At 38.1% G+C, this 22,971-nt stretch overlaps 1 protein-coding gene across 1 annotated transcript in view; it reads right to left on the reverse strand.

Annotated features, from left to right (window-relative positions):
• Positions 1-22,971, reverse strand: part of GABRA3 (gamma-aminobutyric acid type A receptor subunit alpha3) — a 380,473-nt gene that overhangs the window by 322,654 nt on the left and 34,848 nt on the right. The gene's annotated exons all lie outside the window — the stretch shown is intronic.

The following is a 22,971-nucleotide window of genomic DNA, read 5'->3' on the forward strand; positions in this document are numbered from 1 at the left end:
CTGGAGCTCAGTGCCTGGTGGTGCTCTGGTGGAGAGGAAGGTAAATCCCCAGCAGCAGGCTTGGGGTCTGAGGGGTCCATGTGCCACATGGGGAGAAGTGGTCCCCGGCTTGGAGTGCATTTGGTAGAGGCCATACAACCTCCCCACAGACAAAGATCCCATTGGACCCCAGAGAGCAGCCATGTTTGCTGATATTGAGACAGAGATACAAGAGTGTGGTGAAACCTGGCTCTGGCTGTGTTGTGATTTGTCATAATCTCCAAACCTCCCCCACTGTGCTATCGCATGAAGGTTTTCTGGGGCAAGCCAGCACCCAGCCATTGCTCAGTAAGACCCTCCTTCAGAGACTCGGTGTGAGTGAAAGCCACAGGGGTCTCTGAAGTGTGGGGTTTTGAAACACAACCCAATCTGAGATAAAACTCTTGAGGGAGGTGCCACCTGGTAGGCTGATGGCTTGGACACAGACAGGGTAGAGGTGGGGAGTGGACAGAGACCTGACACAAAGGAGGGGCCCATGATCACATGTCGGTGAGAACACAAAGTTCATGTGCCAAAGACTAAGGATCTGGGTAAAGCAATTTCCACTTCACCGGCGCACACACACCCTTGCACGCAAGCATGCACACCACACTGATGCACCCCAATAAGCTAAGCAGTGCCACACAGTGGAGAATGGAGCCATTACACAAAGTCCTGTCCAACTGTGCCCTCCCAGCACATCCCCTAGAAAGCCAGCACAAGTCATTCCACCTGCTTAGTGTACAGACTATAGAAGGCTTCATAGTTTCATAGTTACAGATGTAACTTCATTTTGGTTTCATTCTATTTTCTGGTTCATTTATTTGTTCGTTTTCTTTGCTTCTGTTTTTGCTTAAGTTGTATTCTTTTTTATTTCTTTCTTTTCTTCCTCTTTAGATACAGAAAGAAAAATTTATTATTTTTTACTTTTTTTTCATTTAAAAAATTTTATTCCATTTCATTTTCTTTGATTTTGTTCTATTTTACTATATAATTTATTTTATTTTTTTATTTTTATCTACCTTTTTTTTCTTTCCCTTTTTTCTCTATTCTAAAAAAGTTCTTTCAACAAGAAGACCAAAACACATCTAGTATCTAGCTTCTTGTATTTGACTTTTTTGTTTTGTTTTTATTTTTTTTTAATTTTTAATTTTAATTTTATTATTTTTTTTCTTCCTCAAAAATGACAAAGATGAAGGAATTCACCCCAAAAGAAAGAATAGGAAGAAAATTAAGCCAGGGGCTTAATTAAAACAGATATAAGCAAGATGTGTGAACTAGAATATAGAACCATGATAATAAGAAAGCCAGCTGGGCTTAAAAAAGCAGAGAATACCTTTCTCTGGAGATAAAAGAAATAAAATCTAGTCAGGACTAAATTAAAAATGCTATAACCAAGATGCAATCTCGAATGAATGCCACAATGGTAAGGATGGAGGAAGCATAACAGTGAGTCAGCAATATAGAAGATAAAATTATGGAAAATAATGAAGCAGAAAAAAAGAGGAAAGAAGGCAAAAGAGCACAATACAAAAATTAGAGAACTCAGTGACTTATTAAAAAAGAATAACATCCAAATCATAGGAGTCCCAGAAAATGAAGAGAGAGAAAAAGAGGCAGAAGGTTTATGTAAGCAAATGATAGTGGAAAATGTTCCTAGTCTGGGAAGGACACAGACATCAAAATCCAAGAAGCACAGAGAGCTCCCATTAGATTCAACAAAAAATGACCATCACCATGGCATATCATAGTCAAATTCACAAAATACTCAGACGAAGAGAAAATCATGAAAGCAGCAAGGTTAAAAGAAAGTCCTTAACCTATAAGGGAAGACAGATCAGGTTTGCAGCAGACCCATCCATAGAAACTTGGAAGTCCAGAAAGGAGTGGCAGGACATAGTCAATGCACTGAATTGGGAAAAATATGCAGCCAAGAATTCTTTATCCAGCAAGGCTGTCATTCAAAATAGGAGAGATTAAGAGTTTCCCAGACAAAAAATAAGGATTTCACGACCACTACCAGCCCTGCAAGAAATTTTAAGGAGGACTCTGAGTGGAGAAAAGATAAAACAAAACAAAAAAGACCAAAAGCAACAAAGACGAGAAAGGACCAGAGAACATCACCAGAAACTCCACCTCTACAGGCAATACAATGGCACTAAATTCCCATTTTTCAGTACTCAATCTAAATGTCAATGGAATAAATGCTCCAATCAAAAGATATAGGGTAACAAAATGGATAAGAAAACAAGACCCATCTATATGCTGCTTACAAGAGACTCATGTTAGACCTAAAGACACCTTCAGATTGAAAGTAAGGGGACAAATAACCATTCATCATGCTAATAGTCTCCAAAAGAAAGCTGGAGTACTCATAATTATATCAGACAAATTAGATTTTGAAATAAAGTCTGTAACAAGATATGAAGAAGGGTGTTATATCATAATTAAGGGATCTATCCACCAAGAAGGTCTAAAACTGGTAAATACTTATACCCCCAATGTGAAAAAACCCAAATGTATAAATCAATTAATCACAAACAAAGAAACTCATTGATAATAATACCGCAATAGTAGGAGACTACAACACCACACTTACAGCGATGGACAGATCATCTAAGCAGAAAATCAACAAGAAACAATGGGTTTCAATGAACACTGGACAGGGGGCACCTGTGTGGCTCAGTCGGTTAAGCGTCCAACTTTGGCTCAGGTCATGATCTCACAGTTCATTGGTTCAAGCCCCGTGCCGTGCTCTGTGCTGACAGCTCAGAGCCTGGAGCCTGCTTCAGATTCTGTGACTCCCTCTTTCCCTGCCCCTCCCCTACTCATGCTCTATCACTCTGTGTCTCTCAAAAATAAATAAATATTTTTAAAAAATGAACACTGGACAGGATAGACTTAACAGATATATTCAGAACATTTCATCCTAAATCATAATACACATTCTTCTCAAATGCACAAGGAACATTCTCCAGAATTGATCATATACTGGGTCACAAAATAGCCCTCAACAAGTACAAAAAGATTGAGATCATACCTTGCATATTTTCAGACCACAATGCTATGAAATTCAAAATCAACCGTAAGAAAAACTTTGGAAAGACCATGAATACTTGGAGATTAAAGACCATCCTACTAAAGAATGAATGGGTTAACCAAAAAATAAAAAAGGAAATTTAAAAAATACATGGAATCCAATGAAAATGAAAACACAACAGCCCCAAACCTCTGGGATGAGCAAAGGTGGTCATACGAGGGAAGCATATAGCAACCAAGGCCTTCCTAAAGAAGGAAGAAAGGTCGCAAAACCTAACCTTGCACCTAAAAGAGCTGGAAAAAAGACAGCAAACAAAGCCCAAAAACAGCAGGAGAAGGCAAAAAATGATGACTACAGTAGAAATCAATGATGTTTAAAAAAAACAGAGCAGATCAATGAAATCAGGAGCTTTTTATTTGAAAGAATTAACAAAATTGATAAACCCCTAGCCAGATTGATCAAAAAAAGGAAAGGACCCAAATAAATAAAATGATGAATGAATGAGGAGAGATCACAAACACCACAGAAATACAAATGATAAGATAATATTAAGAGAAATTATATGCCAAAAAATTGGGCAATCTGGAAGAAATGTACAAATTCTTAGAAACATATAAACTACCAAAGTTGAAACAGGAAGAAATAGAAAATTTGAACAAAACCATAACCAGTAAAGAAACTGAATCAGTAACCAAAAATCTCCCAACAAACAAGATTCCAGGGCCAAATGGCATTCCAGGGGAATTCTACCAAACATTTAAAGAAGAGTTAAGGGGCAACTGGGTGGATCAGTCTGTTAAGCCTCCAACTCTTGATTTCAGCTCAGGTCATGATCTCACGGTTGGTGAGTTTGAGCCCCATGTCAGACTCTGCACTGATGGTGTGGAGCCTGCTTGGGATTCTCTCTTTCTCTCCCTATCTCTCTGCCTGTCCCCTGCTCACTCATTCTCTCTCTCTCTCTTTCTCTGTCCTCTCTCTCTCTCTCAAAATAAATAACCATTAAAATAATAAAATATTCTATTTTAAAAAATAAACAAGAGTTCACACCTATTCTTTTAACGTTATTCCAAAAATTAGAAATGGAAGGGAAACTTCCCAACTCATTCTATGAGGCCATCATTACCTTCATTCCAAAACCAGACAAAGATCACACTAAAAAGAGGAACTACAGAGCAATTTCCCTTATGAACATGGATGCAAAAATTCTCAACAAGATACTAGCCAGCAAGATCCAACAATGCATTAAAAGAATTATTCACCACAATCAAGTGGGATTTATTCCTGGGGTGCAGGGCTGGCTTAATATCTGCAAATCAATCAATGTGATACATCACATTAATAAAAGAAAGAATAAGAACCACGTGATCCTCTCAATAGATGCAGAGAAAGTATTTGACAAAATACAGCATCTTTTCTTGATAAAAACCCTCACGAAATTAGGGAAAGAAGGATCATGCCTCAAGATGAAAAATGGCATATATGAAAGTCTCACCGCTAATATCATCCTCAATGGGGAAAAAAAGGATAGGTTTCCCCTTAAGGTCATGAACACAGCAAAGATGTCCACTCTCACCACTGTTATTCAACCTATCATCAGCAATCAGAGAACACAAAGAAATAAAAGTTATCCAAATCAGCAAGGAGGAAGTCAAGCTTTCATTCTTCACAGACAACATGATACTCTGTGGAAAACCCAAGACTCCACCAAAAAACTGCCAGAGCTGATATATATTTTCAGAAAATTAACAGGATATAAAATCAATGTACAGAAATAGGTTGCATTTCTACACAGCAATACTAAAGCAGCAGAAAGAGAAATTAGGGAATCAATCCCATTTACAATTGCACCAAAAACCATAAAATACCTAGGAATAAACCTAACCAAAGATGTGAAAAATCTATACAATAACAACTACACAAAGCTTATGAAAGAAATTGAAGAACACACACACACGAAAAGGAAAAACATTCCATGCTCATGATTGGAAGAACAAATATTGTTAAAATGTCAATACTACTGAAAGCAATCTACATATTCAATGCAAACCCTATACAAATAACACAGCATTACTCACAGAGCTAGAATAAACAATCCTAAAATTAGTGGGGAACCAGAAAAGTATCCAAATAGCCAAAGAAATCCTAAAAAAGAAAACCAAAGCTGGAGTCATCACAATTCCAAACTTCAAGATGTATTAAAAATCAGTAATCATTAAGACAGCATGGTGCTGGCACAAAAACAGACATATAGATCAATGGAACAGAATAGAGGACCCAGAAATGGACTCACAAACTTATGGCCAACTAATCCTTGACAAAGCAGGAAAGAATATCCAATGGAAAAAAGACAGTCTCTTCAGCAAATGGTGCTGGGAAAACTCAACCTTGACATGCAGAAGGGTGAACCTGGACCACTTTCTTACACCATACACAAAAATAAACTCAAAATGGGGCTCAAGACAAGATGGCGGAAGAGCATGGAAGTTTTTTGTGTGTCTTGCATCCATGAAATACAGCCAGACCAACACTAAACCATCCTGCACACCTAGAAAACTGATTTGAGGATTAACACAAAAATCTGCACAACCTGAACCACAGAATTAATCAGGTACATGGGCAGTGTGGAGAGGTGAACCTGGGGAGCGAGAAGCCATGGTGGGCAGACAGCCGCTTTTGCAGGTGGAGAGAGAATGGAAATGGGGGGAAGGAAAAGCACCCTTCCCCAAAAGCAGCTAGAGAGAAATCGGAAATTGGAAACAGCCACAGGGACTAAACTAAAAAGGGAGAACAGAGAAAGGAGAGGGTTTAAATTCCATTAAGACTATAAACAAGGGGATCACAGAGTCTGCAACTCTGCAGCTTGATACCTGGCAGTGCTCTGGTGGGAAGGGCGAATCACCAGGAGCAGAGTGGGGTCTGGGAGGTTTTCGGGCCATACAGGGAGAAGCGGTTCAACTGCTGGAAGAACAATTGGTAGAGGCTGTGAGGCAACCTGGGCCCAGCAGACCCCAGAGAACAGCCACATTCGCTGTTGCTGGAACAAGGTCCTTAAGGGTGAAGACTGGTGTCAGATGTGTGTTGTGATTTTCCATAATCCCTGAAACACTGCTGCTACACTATCTCACAAGCTTTTTGGGGGGCGGGCTGGCACCTAGCCGCAGTTTCTGGGCTTTGGCAGAAGCAGGGTCCAGCAAGCAATCGTTCCTGGGTGCAGCTGGCATTCTGCCATTGCTCAGTGAGACCCTCCCACAGAGGGGCAGAAAGGGTCAAAGCCCCAGTCCTTCAGAAGTAAGGGGCCAGCTGGGAAAAACAGTCACATCTAAGACAAAACTCAGGAGAGAGGTACTGACTGGGGCTTGATCACGGACAGTGAAAAAGCGGGGAGTGGACAAAAGCTGAAGACAGAGGACCGGTGCAAAATTGCTGATCAGGGAAAACGGAGTTCCAATACTAGAGACTGGGTAGCTTGGTGATGCCATTTTCACTGCTCCAGCGCAAGCGCACATGTAACTATGAGCACCACAACAATCCACCTCTGTAGTCTACCAGCGCCATCTAGTGGAGAACAGAGCTTTTACACTGAGCCCCGCCCAACTGGGCCAACCTCCCTCTTCAAGAACACAAGCCTCACCTCTTGCTTAGTTTCTGGACTATAAAGCACTTCATAGTTTGATTTCTAGGGGAAACAAAGTAATTTCAGTCATATTTCAAACTATTAGCAAGTCCATCTATTAAATTTTCTTTTTTCCCTCTTTTTCACTTCTTTTCTTTTTGTTGAATACAGAAAGAGAAAAAATTATTTTTAATATTTATTAAAAATATTTTTAATTTTTTTACTATATTTTTTGCTTTCATGCAATTTTTTTCAAAATCTATTTTACTTCCATAATTTTATTTTGATCTACCACAGTGTATTCACTTTTTCAAACTTTCAAACGATTTCCTTTTTTGTTCTTTTTTTCCCCTCTTTTGCCTTTTTCATCTCTTTTCTTTATCTTGAATACAGAAGGAGAAAAAATTCATTTTTATTTTTAATTTTTACTAAAAATATTTTTCTGTAGATTTTTTCTACTACATTCTTTACTTTTGTGTAAAGTTTTTCAAATTCTATTTTACTTCCATTCTTTCATTTTACTCTAAGTCAGTATATTCATTTTTTCAAATTCTCAAATGATTTCCTTTTTTTTCCTTTTTTCCCCTTTTTTTCTCTAATCTATCAAACCACTTTCAACACCCAGATGAAAACACACCTAGGATCTAGCATCATTTATTTGATTTTGTGTATGTGTGTTTATAATTTTTTGACTTTAATATTTTTTAATTTTAATATTTTTTTATTTTAATATTTCTACCTCATTAATTCTTTTTCTCCATTCTAAATGACAAAACAAAGGAATTCACACCAAAAGAAAGAGCACGAAGAAATGACATCCAGGGATTTAACCAACACAGATAAAACCAAGATGTCTGAACCAGAATTTAGAATCACGATAATAAGAATACTAGCTGGAGTCAAAAATAAACGAGACTCCCTTTCTGCAGAGATAAAAGAAATGAAAACTTGTCAGGATGAAATAAAAAATGCTATAACTGAGCTGCAATCATGGATGGAGGCAGTGGCACAAAGGATGGATGAGGCAGAACAGAGAATCAGCGATATAGAGGACAAACTTATAGAGAATAACGAAGCAGAAAAAAAGAGGGAGATTAAGGCAAAAGAGCACGATTTAAGAATTAGAGAAATCAGTGACTCATTAAAAAGGAACAACATCAGAATCATAGGGGTCTCAGAGAGGGAAGAGAGAGAAATAGGGGTGGAAGTGTTATGTGAGCAAGTCACACAGAAAACTTTCCTAACCTGGGGAAAGATACACACATCAAAATCCAGGAAGCACAGAGGACCTCCATTATATTCAACAAAAACTAACCATCCACAAGGCATATATCATAGCCAAATTCACAAAATACTCAGACAAGGAGAGAATCATGAAAGCAGCAAGGGAAAAAAAAGTCCCTAACCAACAAGGGAAGACAGATCAGGTTTGCAGCAGACCTATCCACAGAAACTTGGCAGACCAGAAAGGAGTAGCAGGATATATTCAACGTGCTGAATCAGAAAAATATGCAGCCAAGAATTCCTACCCAGCAAGGCTGTCATTCAAAATAGGAGAGATTAAAAGTTTCCCAGACAAAAAAAATTAAAGGAGTTTGTTACCACTAAACCAGCCATGCAACAAATTTTAAGGGGGGCTCTCTGAAGGGAGAAAAGATGAAAATATACACAAACAAACAAACACCAAAAGCAACAAAGACTAGAAAGGACCAGACAACACCACCAGAAACTCCAACTCTACAAGCATCATAATGGCAATAAATTCATATCTTTCAGTAATCACTCTAAACGTCAATGGACTCAATGCTCCAGTCAAAAGACATAGGGTAACAGAATGGATAAGAAAACAAGACCCATCTATATGCTGTTTATAAGAGACCCACTTTAGACCTAAAGACACCTTCAGATTGAAAATAAGGGGATGGAGAACCATCTATCATGCTTATGGTCAACAAAAGAAAGGCAGAGTAGCCATACTTATATCAGACAATCGAGACTTTAAAGACTGTATCAAGAGATGAAGAAGGGCATTATATCATATTCAAGAGGTCTATCCACCAAAAAGACCTAACAATTGTAAACATTTATGCAACAAATGTGGAACACCCAAATATATAAATCAATTAATCACAAAAATAAAGAAACTCATTGATAATAATTCCATAATAGTAGGGGACTTCAACACCCCACTCACAGCAATGGACAGATCATCTAAACAGAAAATCAACAAGGAAACAATGGCTTTGAATGACACACTGCACCAGATGGACTTAACAGATATATTCTGAACATTTCATCCTAAAGCTAACTGAATATACATCCTTCTCCAGTACACATAGAACATTCTCCAGAATAGATCACATACTGGGACACAAATCAGCCCTCAACAAGTACAAAAAGATCGAGATCACACCGTGCATATTTTCAGACCACAACGCTATGAAACTCGAAATCAACCACAAGAAAAAAATTTGGAACAGTAACAAATACTTAGAGACTGAAGAACATCCTACTAAAGAATGAATGGGCTAACCAAGCAGTTAAAGAGAAAATTAAAAAGTATATGGAAGCCAATGAAATGATAACACCACAACACAACATCTCTGGGACGCAGCAAAGGCAGTCATAAGAGGAAAGTATAGAGCAATCCAGGCCTTCCTAAAGAAGGAAGAAAGAGCTCAGATACACAGCTTAACCTTAAGCCTTAAGGAGCTGGAAAAATAACAGCAAATAAAACCTAAAACCATCAGAAGACAGGAAGTAATAAATTTTAGAGCAGAAATTAATGCTATGGAAACCAAAAAAAAAAAAACAGTAGACAAGATCAATGAAACCAGAAGTTGGTTCTTTGAAAGCATTAACAAAATTGATAAACCAATAGCCAGTTTGGTCAAAAAGAAAAAGGAAAGGACCAAAATAAATAAAATCAAAAATGAAAGAGGAGAGATCACAACCAACACAGCAGAAATAAAAACAATAATGAGAGAATATTATGAGCAATTATATGCCAATAAAATGGGCAATCTGGAAGAAATAGACAAATTCCTAGAAACATATAAACTACCAAAACAGAAACAGGAAGAAGAGAAAATTTGAACAGACCCATAACCAGTAAAGAAATCGAATTAGTAATCAAAAATCTCAAGTCCAGGGACAGAAGGCTTTCCAGGAGAGTTCTACCAAACATTTATGGAAGAGTTAACACCTATTATCTTGAAGCTGTTCCAAAAAATAGAAATGGAAAGAAAACTTCCAAACTCTTTCTATGAAGCCAGCATTACCTTGATTCCAAAACCAGACAGAGACCCCACTAAAAAGGAGAACTATACACCAATTTCCCTGAGGAACATGGATGCAAAAATCCCCAACAAGATTTTAGCCAGCCAGATCCAACAATACATTAAAAGAAATATTCACCATGTCCAAGTGAGACTTACATCTGGGATGCAGGGCTGGTTCAATATCTGCAAAACAATTAACGTGATTCATCACATCAATAAAAGAAAGGACAAGAAACATGATCCTTTCAACAGATGCAGGGAAAGCATTTGACAAAATACAGCATCCTTTCTTGGTGAAAACCTTCAAGAAAGTAGGGATAGAAGGAGCATACTTTGAGATCATAAAAGCCATATATGAATGACCCAATGGTAATATCATCCATTAGGGGGAAACTGAGAGCTTTCCCCCTAAGGTCAGGAACAACACAGGGATGTCCACTCTTGACACTGTTATTCAACATAGTATTGGAAGTCTTAGCCTCTGCATTCAGACAACACAAAGAAATAAAAGGCATCCAAATATCCAGGAGGAGGTAAAACTTTCACTCTTTGCAGATGATATGATACTCTATATGAAAACCCCAAAAGATTCCACCAAAAAACTGCCAGAATTGATTCATGAATTTAGCAAAGTTGCAGGATATAAAATCAATGCACAGAAAATGGTTACATTCCTATACACCAACAATGAAGCAACAGAAAGAAAATCAAGGAATTGATATCACTTACAATTGCACCAAAAAACATAAAATACCTAGGAATAAATCTAACCAAAGAGGTTAAAAATCTATACACTAAAAACTACAGAAAGATTGTTTAAGAAATTGAAGAAAACATGAAAAAATGGGAAAAGATTCCATGCTCCTGGATAGGAAGAAAAAATATTCTTAAAATGTCAATACTACCCAAAGCAATCTACATATTCAATGCAATCCCTATCAAAATAACACCAGAATTCTTCACAGAGCTAGAACAAATAAACCTAAAATCTCTGGGGAACCAGAAAAGACCCCAAATAATCAAAGCAATCTTGAAAAAGAAAACCAAAGCAGGAGGTATCACAATCCCGGACTTCAAGCTATACTACAAAGCTGTAATCATGAAGACAGTATGGTACTGGCACAAGAACACTCAGATCAGTGGAACAGAATAGAGAACCCAGAAATGGACCCACAAACCTATGGCCAACTAATCCTTGAGAAAGCAGGAAAGAATATCCAATGCAATAAAGACAGTCTCTTCAGCAAGTGGTGGTGGGAAAACTGGACAGTGACATGCAGAAGAATGAACCTGGAACACTTTCTTACCCCATACACAAAAATAAACTCAAAATGGATGAAAGACCTCAATGTAAGACAGGAAGCCATCAAACCTCGAGGAGAAAGCAGGCAAAAACCTCTTTGATCTTGGCTGCAGCAACTTCTTATTCAACACGTCTCCAGAGGCAAGGGGAAAAAAAAAGCAAAAATGAACTACTGGCACCTCATCAAAATAAAAAGCTTCTGCACAGTGAAGGAAACAATCAGCAGAACTAAAAGGCAAGCGAAAGAATGGGAGAATATATTTTCAAACAACATATCAGATAAAGGGCTAGTAGTATCCAAAATCTATAAAGAACTTATCAAACTCAACACCCAAAACAACAAATAATCCAGTGAAGAAATGGGCAACAGACATGAATAGATACTTCTCCAAAGAAGACATCCAGATGGCCAACCGACACATGAAAATATGCTCAACTTCACTCATGATCAGGGAAATACAAATCAAAACCACCATGAGTTACCACCTTAAACCTGTCAGAATGGCTAACATTAACAACTCTGGCAACAACAGATGTTGGCGAGGATGTGGAGAATGAGGATCTCTTTTGCATTGTTGGTGGCAATGCAAGCTGGTGCAGCCACTCTGGAAAACAGTATGGAGGTTCCTCAAAAAATTAAAAATTGAACTACCCTACGACCCAGCAATTGTACTACTAGGTATTTATCCAAGGGATACAGGTGTGTTGTTTTGAAGGGACACATGCACCCCACTGTTTACAGCAGCACTATGAACAATAGGCAAAGTACGGAAACAGTACATATGTCCATTGATGGATAAATGGATAAAGAAGAGGTGGTAGGGGCGCCAGGGTGGCGCAGTCGGTTAAGCGTCCGACCTCAGCCAGGTCACAATCTCGCGGTCCGTGAGTTCGAGCCCCGCATCGGGCTCTGGGCTGATGGCTCAGAGCCTGGAGACTGTTTCCGATTCTGTGTCTCCCTCTCTCTCTGCCCCTCCCCCGTTCATGCTCTGACTCTCTCTGTCCCAAAAATAAATAAACGTTGAAAAAAAAATTAAAAAAAAAAAAGAAGAGGTGGTATATATATACAATGGAGTATTACTCAGCAATGAACAACAATGAAATCTTGCCATTTGCAACTATGTGGATGGAACTGGAGGGTATTATGCTAAGCGAAATTTGTCAGTCAGAGAAAGATAAATATCATATGACTTCGCTCATATGAGGACTTTAAGAGACAAAACAGATTAACATAAGGGAAGGGAAACAAAAATAATATAAAAACTGGGGGGGGGGCTAAACATTAGAGGCTCATAAATATGGAGAACTGAGGGTTACTGGAGGGATTGTGGGAGGGATGGGTTAAATGCGTAATGGGCATTAAGGAATCTACTTCTGAAATCATTTTTGCACGATATGCTAACTAATTTGGATATAAATTTAAAAAAAAATTTAAATAATAATAATAAGAATAAATATAAACTCAAAATGGATGAAAGACTTAAATGTAAGACAGGAAGCTATCAAAATTTTAGAGGAGAAAACAGGCAATAACTCTTAGACCTTGGCCACAGCAACTTCTCACTCAACACATCTCTAAAGGCAAGGGAAACAAAAGCAAAAATAAATTATTGGGACATAATCAAGATAAAAACCTTCTGCACAGTGAAGGAAACAATCAGTAATCTAAAAGGCAACTGGCGGTATGGGAGAAGATATTTGCAAATGACATACTGGATAAATGGTTAGTATACAAAATCTATGAAGGACTTGTCAAACTCAACACCCAAAAAATAAATAATCCAGTGAGGAAATGGGCAAAAGACATGAATATACACTCTTAAAGAAGGCATCCAGATGGCAAAAAGACACATGAGAAGATGCTCATCATCAGTCATCATGAAGGAAATACAAATCAAAACCACAATGAGACACCACCTCACACCTGTCAGAATGGCTAAAATTAACAACTCACCAATGACAGATGTTGGTGAGGAGTGGAGAAAGAGTATCTCTTTTGCATTGCTGGTGGGAATGCAAACTGGTGCAGCCACTCTGGAAAACAGTATGGAGGTTCCTCAAAAAATTAAAAATAGAACTACCCTAAGATCCAGCAATATCAGTACTAGATATTTATCCAAAGGATACAGGAATGCTGATTTGAAGGGGCATATGTACCCCAATGTTTATAGCAGCACTATCAATAATAGCCAAATTATGGAAAGAGCCCAAATGTCCATTGACTGATAAATGAATAAAGAAGATATAGTGTGTGTCTGTGTGTGTGTGTGTGTCTATATATATATAGACATATATATATATAGACATATATATAGACATATATATGGATTTAATTATATATATGTGTGTGTGTGCATATATATCTCTATATCTATACCTATATCTGATGGAATATTACTCGGCCATCAAAAAGAATGAAATCTTGCCATTTGCAACAATGTGGATGGAACCAGAATGTATTATGGTAAGTGAAATAAGTCTGTCATAGAAAGATAAATATCATATGTATTCACTCATATGTGTAATTTAATAAAGAAAACAGATGAACATAAGGGAAAGGAAGCAAAAATAACATACAAGCTGAGAGGGTGACAAACCAGAAGAGACTCTTCAATACGGAGATCTGAAGGTTGCTGGCAGGGTGTTTGGTGGAGGGATGGGCTAAATGGATGAGGGGCATTAAGGAGGGCACTATCTTGGATGAGCCATGGGTGTTATATGTAAGTGATAGATCACTAAATTCTATTCCCGAAATCATTATTACACTATATGTTAACCAGCTTGGATTTAAATTTTTAAAAATAATAACTTGGAAGATGGTGGCATAGGAGGACGCTGAGCTCACCGCACGTCCTGCTGATCACTTAGATTCCACCTACACCTGCCTAACTAACCCAGAAGACTAGCAGAATGGAGTCTCCGGACTCAAGTGCACACGAGAGCCCCACAGAAGAGGGTAGGAAGGTCGGCAAGGCGGTGCGTGCTCCACAGACTGGCAGGAGGGAGCTGGGGCGGAGGGGCGGCCCGCCGGCCAAGCAGAGCCCCCGAGTCTGGCTTGCAAAAGCAGAGGTGCTGGACAGAGTGTGTTCCGACAGCAAGCAGAACTTAGCATCTGGGAGGTCATAAGTTAACAGCTCTGCTCGGAAAGCAGGAAGGCTGGAGGACAAAGGGAGGGAGAGTTGCTGAGCCCTGGGATGACAGAGCTCAGTTTGGCAGGGAACAAAGGCGCTCACCAGCGCCATCTCCCTCACCCATCCCCCAGCCAAAATCCCAAAGGGAACCAGTTCCTGCCAGGGAACTTGCTCGCTCTGCGCAAATACCCAATGCTGTGCTTCTGCGGAGCCAACCCTCCGGCAGCGGATCTGACTTCCTCTGGCTGCCACTGGGCCCCTCCTGAAGTGGATCACCTAAGGAGAAGCGAGCTAAGCCTGCCCCTCCTGCCCCCGTGAACCTTGCCTACCCACCCCAGCTAATATGCCAGATCCCCAGCACCACAAGCCTGGCAGTTTGCAAGTAGCCCAGAGGGGCCACGCCACCCCACAGTGAATCCCGCCCCTAGGAGAGGGGAAGAGAAAGCACACACCAGTTTGACTGTGGCCTCAGCGGTGGGATGGGGGCAGACATCAGGTCTGACTGCGGCCCCGCCCACCAACTCCAGTTATACACCACAGCACAGGGGAAATGCCCTGCAGGTCCTCACCACTCCAGGGACTATCCAAAATGACCAAACGGAAGAATTCCCCTCAAAAGAATCTCCAGGAAATAACAACAGCTAATTAACTGATCAAAAAGGATTTAAATAATATACAGAAAGTGAATTTAGAATAATAGTCATAAAATTAATCACTGGGCTTGAAAACAGTATAGAGGACAGCAGAGAATCTCTTGCTACAGAGATCAAGGGATTAAGGAACAGTCAGGAGGAGCTGAAAAATGCTTTAAACGAGATGCAAAATAAAATGGAAATGACGACAGCTCAGATTGAAGAGGCAGAGGAGAGAATAGGTGAACTAGAAGATGAAGTTATGGAAAAAGAGGAAGCTGAGAAAAAGAGAGATACAAAAATCCAGGAGTATGAGGGGAAAATTAGAGAATAAAGTGATACACTAAAAAGAAATAATATACGCATAATTGGTATCCCAGAGGAGGAAGAGAGAGGGAAAGGTGTTGAGGGGTACTTGAAGAAATAATAGCTGAGAACTTCCCTGAACTCGGGAAGGAAAAAGGCATTGAAATCCAAGAGGCACAGAGAACTCCCTTCAGACGTAACTTGAATCGATCTTCTGCACGACATATCATAGTGAAACTGGCAAAATACAAGGATAAAGAGAAAATTCTGAAAGCAGCAAGGGATAAACATGCCCTCACATATAAAGGGAGACCTATAAGACTCCTGACTGATCTCTCTTTTGAAACTTGGCAGGCCAGAGGGGATTGGCACGAGATCTTCAAAGTATTGAACAGAAAAAATATGCAGCCGAGAATCCTTTATCCAGCAAGTCTGTCACGTAGAATAGAAGGACAGATAAAGGTCTTCCCAAACAAACAAAAACTGAAGGAATTTGTCACCACTAAACCAGCCTTACAAGAGATCCTAAGGGGGATCCTGTGAGACAAAGTACCAGAGACATTGCTACAAGCATAAAACATACAGATATCACAATGATTCTAAACCCATATCTTCCAATAATAACACTGAATGTAAATGCATTAAATGCGCCAACCAAAAGACATAGGGTATCAGAATGGATAAAAAAAAAACAAGACCCATCTATTTGCTGTCTAGAAGAGACTCATTTTAGATCTGAGGACACCTTTAGATTGAGAGTCAGGGGATGGAGAATTATTTATCATGCTACTGGAAGCCGAAAGAAAGCTGGAGTAGCCATACGTATATCAGACGAACTAGACTTAAATTAAAGGCTGTAACAAGAGATGAAGAAGGGCATTATATAATAATTACAGGGTCTATCCATCAGGAAGAGCTAACAATTATAAATGTCTATGCGCCGAATACCGGAGCCCCCAAATATATAAAACAATTACTCACAAACATAAGCAACCTTATTGATAAGAATGTGGTAATTGCAGGGGACTTTAACATTCCACTTACAGAAATGGATAAACCATCTAGACACACGGTCAATAAAGAAACAAGGGCCCTGAATGATACATTGGATCAGATGGACTTGACAGATATATTTAGAACTTTGCATCGCAAAGCAACAGAATATACTTTCTTCTCGAGTGCACATGGAACATTCTCCAAGATAGATCATATACTGGGTCACAAAACAGCCCTTCATAAGTATATAAGAATTGAAATTATACCATGCGTACTTTCAGACCACAATGCTATGAAGCTTGAAATCAACCACAGGAAAAAGTCTGGAAAACTTCCAAAAGCATGGAGGTTAAAGAACACCCTACTAAAGAATGAATGGGTCAACCAGGTAATTGAGAAGAAATTTAAAAATATATGGAAACAAACGAAAATGAAAAGACAACAATCCAAATGCTTTGGGATTCAGCGAAGGCAGTCCTGAGAGGAATATACATGGCAATCCAGGCCTATCTCAAGAAACAAGAAAAATCCCAAATACAAAATCGAACAGCACACCTAAAGGAAATAGAAGCAGAACAGCAAAGGCAGCCTAAACCCAGCAGAAGAAGAGAAATAATAAAGATCAGAGCAGAAATAAACAATATAGAATCTAAAAAAACTGTAGAGCAGATCAACGAAACCAAGAGTTGGTTTTTTGAAAAAATAAACAAAATTGACAAACCTCTAGCCAGGCTTCTCAAAAAGAAAAGGGAAATGACCCAAATAGATAAAATCATGAATGAAAATGGAATGATTACAACCAATCCCTCAGAGATACAAACAATTATCACGAATATTATGAAAAATTATATGCCAACAAATTGGACAACCTGGAAGAAATGGACAAATTCCTGAACACCCACATTCTTCCAAAACTCAATCAGGAGGAAATAGAAAGCTTGAACAGACCCATAACCAGTGAAGAAATTGAATCGGTTATCAAAAATCTCCCAACAAATAAGAGTCCAGGACCAGACGGATTCCCAGGGGAGTTCTACCAGACATTGAAAGCAGAGATAATACCTATTCTTCTCAAGCTATTCCAAGAAATAGAAAGGGAAGGAAAACTTCCAGACTCCTTCAATGAAGTCAGTATTACTTTGATTCCCAAACCAGAGACCCAGTAAAAAAAAGAGAACTACAGGCCAATATCCCTGATGAATATGGATGCAAAAATCCTCAATAAGATACTAGCAAATCGAATTCAACAGCATATAAAAAGAATTATTCACCATGATCAAGTGGGATTCATTCCTGGGATGCAGGGCTGGTTCAACATTTGCAAATCAATCAACGTGATACACCACATTAATAAAAGAAAAGATAAGAACCATATGATCCTGTCAATCGATGCAGAAAAGGCCTTCGACAAAATCCAGCACCCTTTCTTAATAAAAACCCTTGAGAAAGTCGGGATAGAAGGAACATACTTAAAGATCATAAAAGCCATTTATGAAAAGCCCACAGCTAACATCATCCCCAATGGGGAAAAACTGAGAGCTTTTTCCCTGAGATCAGGAACACGACAGGGATGCCCACTCTCACCGCTGTTGTTTAACATAGTGTTGGAAGTGCTAGCATCAGCAATCAGACAACAAAAGGAAATCAAAGGCATCAAAATTGGCAAAGATGAAGTCAAGCTTTTGCTTTTTGCAGATGACATGATATTGTACATGGAAAATCCGATAGACTCCACCAAAAGTCTGCTAGAACTGATACCTGAATTCAGCAAAGTTGCAGGATACAAAATCAATGTCCAGAAAGCAGTTGCATTCTTATACACTAACAATGAAGCAACAGAAAGACAAATAAAGAAACTGATCCCATTCACAATTGCACCAAGAAGCATAAAATACCTAGGAATAAATCTAACCAAAGATGTAAAGGATCTGTATGCTGAAAACTATAGAAAGCTTATGAAGGTAATTGAAGAAGATATAAAGAAATGGAAAAACATTCCGTGCTCATGGATTGGAAGAATAAATATTGTCAAAATGTCAATACTACCCAAAGCTATCTACACATCAATGCAATCCCAATCAAAATTGCACCAGCTTTCTTCTCGAAACTAGAACAAGCAATCCTAAAATTCATATGGAACCACAAAAGGCCCCGAATAGCCAAAGTAATTCTGAAGAAGAAGACCAAAGCAGGAGGCATCACAATCCCAGACTTTAGCCGTAATCATCAAGACAGCATGGTATTGGCACAAAAACAGACACACAGACCAAAGGAATAGAATAGAAACCCCAGAACTAGACCCACAAATGTATGGCCAACTCATCTTTGACAAAGCAGGAAAGAACCTCCAATGGAAAAAAGACAGTCTCTTTAACAAATGGTGCTGGGAGAACTGGATAGCAACATGCAGAAGGTTGAAACTAGACCGCTTTCTCATACCATTCACAAAAATAAACTCAAAATGGATAAAGGACCTAAATGTGAGACGGGAAACCATCAAAACCCTAGAGGAGAAAGCAGGAAAAGACCTCTCTGATCTCAGCCGTAGCAATCTCTTACTTGACACATCCCCAAAGGCAAGGGAATTAAAAGCAAAAATGAATTACTGGGACCTTATGAAGATAAAAAGCTTCTGCACAGCAAAGGAAACAACCAACAAAACTAAAAGGCAACCGACGGAATGGGAAAAGATATTCGCAAATGACATATCGGACAAAGGGCTAGTATCCAAAATCTAAAAAGAGCTCACCAAACTCCACACCTGAAAAACAAATAACCCAGTGAAGAAATGGGCAGAAAACATGAATAGACACTTCTCTAAAGAAGACATCCGGATGGCCAACAGGCACATGAAAAGATGCTCAACGTCGCTCCTTATCAAGGAAATACAAATCAAAACCACACTCGGATATCACCTCACGCCAGTCAGAGTGGCCAAAATGAACAAATCAGGAGACTATAGATGCTGGCGAGGATGTGGAGAAACGGGAACCCTTTTGCACTGTTGGTGGGAATGCAAATTGGTGCAGCCACTCTGGAAAACAGTGTGGAGGTTCCTCAGAAAATTAAAAATAGTCCTACCCTATGACCCAGCAATAGCACTGCTAGGAATTCACCCAAGGGATATGGGAGTGCTGATGCATAGGGGCACTTGTACCCCAATGTTTATAGGAGCACTTTCAACAATAGCCAAATTATGGAAAGAGCCTAAATGTCCATCAACTGATGAATGGATAAAGAAATTGTGGTTTATATACACAATGGAGTACTACAGGGCAATGAGAAAGAACAAAATACGGCCCTTTGTAGCAACGTGGATGGAACTGGAGAGTGTGATGCTAAGTGAAATAAGCCATACAGAAGAAGACAGATACCATATGTTTTCACTCTTATGTGGATCCTGAGAAACTTAACAGAAACCCATGGGGGAGGGGAAGGAAAAAAAAAAGAGGTTAGAGTGGGAGAGAGCCAAAGCATGAGAGACTCTTAAAAACTGAGAACAAACTGAGGGTTGATGGGGGGTGGGAGGAAGGTGAGGGTGGGTGATGGGTATTGAGGAGGACACCTTTTGGGATGAGCACTGGGTGTTGTATGGAAACCAATTTGACAATAAATTTCATATATTGAAAAATATAAAAATAAATAATAATAATAAATTAATTTCAAAAAATGTGAGACCCATATGAACAATGGAATATAATGGTAGCACATATAAACAACAAATACTAAATGAACTTGACATAGGGAAGAGCTTCCAAAGTAAAACCTAAAATTCATAAGCCATGAAAAGAAACACCAAGACACTTAAGTATACATTAATTTTAAACTTCTATGCAATAAAATTTCTCATTGATAAAGTTAGAGATAAGCCACAGACTGGGATTTATAAGCAAAATGTTAATGTTTCTGACATATAAAGGGTTATATGAATCAGTAACTAAAAGATGAAACAAAATACAAAATTGAACAAAGGTTAAAAAAACAATTCAGAGAATATTAAAAATGAATAATAAACATAAATTCATACTCAACCTCAATAGCAATTAGAGATATATATGTTAAAATAACCAGACATCTACATTAAAAGTATTGAAAGGTAACTAATACATTGATTTAAAAGTTAGCTATTGTTAGGGTTGGGGGAAGAAAACAATATTGATAAGGATTGTGATAGGAACAAAATTTCTGCTGGATATCATTATTTACTTTATTTTTGAACTTTTTATTTTCTAGGGGTCCCAGCATTCCTCCAAAACTAAATACTCTTTCATTATTCCCTGTCTCAGCAAACATTACCATCATCCATCCAACTGCAGAATCAGAAGACTAGAAATCATCTTTCATATCTCCCTCTCCAATATCTCCATATTCGTCTATTCAAATTTCTACCAATGTAACCCCCCAAGCCCTTTTCAAAACATCATTTCTCTTCACATGTCCTCTATAACTCCACTGAAAGCTATCATGAACTCATTCTTAACCACTGCTAAAGCCTCATTCACACAAGAAATATTTATTAAGCATCCATCTTGTATATGATACAGTGCTTACTGGTTTCTTTGAATTTACTTGTCTCCTTCTAAATCATTCTACACACTGCAGCCAAGTTTAGCATTTCAAAACTTGATTTTTTCAGCAGTTTCCCACCACCTTAAATACCTTGGTGGTTTCAAAGTACAGACATACCTTGGATATTGCAGATTTGGTTCCAGACCACTGTAATCAAACAAATATTGCAATAAAGTGAGTCAAATAAAATTTTTGGTTTCCCAGTGTATATCAAAGTTATGTTTACACTATACTGTAGTCTATTAAGTTTGCAATGGCATTATGTCTAAAAGAACAACGTATGTACCTTAATTTTTAAAAATACTTTATTGCCAAAAAATTAAAAAAATACTTTATTTCTAATCATCATCTGAGATTTCAGTGAGTCATAATCAATGATCACAGGTCACCATAACAAATAAAATAATAATGAAAAATCTTGAAATGTGAGAATTACCAAAACATGACACAGGGTTGCCACGAACTTTCAATTTGTAAAAAATACAATATCTTCAAAGTGCACACAAGTGAAGTACAATAGAATGAAGTGTATCTATAATCTTAAGGAAATTAATAATTATTAACCTAGGCAAAAATTAACTGCATAATCAGGCCCAAACTACTTCTTCAGCCCTATATTTACATCAGTCTCAGGTCTACCATAATCTCATGCTACATGTTCCTCCTTTCAGATCCCACAATGCACTATATTGTTTATTTTGCATTGACATCATATCCCCACAAACTCAATTGCCATTTGCCTAGTAAACTCTTTTAAAAAATAAAGAATTCAGAACAAATAGAAAGCATTGTATAATAATTTGGCAAACTGGTGCAGCCACTCTGGAAAACAGTGTGGAGGTTCCTCAGAAAATTAAAAATAGACCTACCCTATGACCCAGCAATAGCACTGCTAGGAATTCACCCAAGGGATACAGGAGTGCTGATGCATAGGGGCACTTGTACCCCAATGTTTATAGCAGCACTTTCAACAATAGCCAAATTATGGAAAGAGCCTAAATGTCCATCAACTGATGAATGGATAAAGAAATTGTGGTTTATATACACAATGGAATACTACGTGGCAATGAGAAAGAATGAAATATGGCCTTTTGTAGCAACGTGGATGGAACGGGAGAGTGTGATGCTAAGTTAAATGTCATACAGAGAAAGACAGATACCATATGTTTTCACTCTTATGTGGATCCTGAGAAAATTAACAGAAGACTATGGGGGAGGGGAAGGAAAAAAAAGTTAGAGAGGGAAGAAGCCAAACCATGAGAGACTCTTAAAAACTGAGAACAAACTGAGGGTTGATGGGGGATGGGAGGGAGGGGAAAGTGGGTGATGGGCATTGAGGAGGGCACCTGTTGGGATGAGCACTGGGTGTTGTATGGAAACCAATTTGATCATAAATTTCATAAAAAAGAATAAATTAAACATTTTTAAATAAAAAATTAAAATTAAAAAAGAAAGCATTATATAATAATTTGTATTTATAATCAAATACACCAATAATTGCATTATATATAAACTGACTCAGTTATCTGAATAAAGGCAAATATTTTCAGACTGAATGCACAAAAACTATGTTACAAGATATAACATCTAAAATACAAGGATGCAGAAAGTTTGAAAATAAAAGGTTGGAAAGAGATACACCAAACATTAATTTTAAAAAAGCTAATTTGATTCTACATGTAAGTAAAATAATATGGTATTTGTCTTTCTCTGAATTGCTACACTTAGCATAATACCCTTTAGGCCCATCCATATTGTTTCAAATGTCAAGATCTCTTTCTTTTTATGGCTAAGTAATATTTTGCTGTGTATATATACATATTACTTATCTATTCATCTATCACTAGACATTTGGATTGCTTCCATCTTAACTATTGTAAATAATGCCACAATAAACATAGGGGCACATGTATCTTTTCAAATTAGTGTTTTTATTTTTATTTTCTTCTGGCAAATATCCAGTAGTGGAATTGCTATATCATGTGGTAATTCTATTTGTAATAATTTAGGGAACCTCCATACCATTCTCCACAGTATGCACCAATATACATTCCCAAACAAACAAACAAACAAAAACAGACT

Source organism: Prionailurus bengalensis, chromosome X, assembly GCF_016509475.1.
Source record: "Prionailurus bengalensis isolate Pbe53 chromosome X, Fcat_Pben_1.1_paternal_pri, whole genome shotgun sequence".
Lineage (NCBI taxonomy): Eukaryota > Metazoa > Chordata > Mammalia > Carnivora > Felidae > Prionailurus > Prionailurus bengalensis.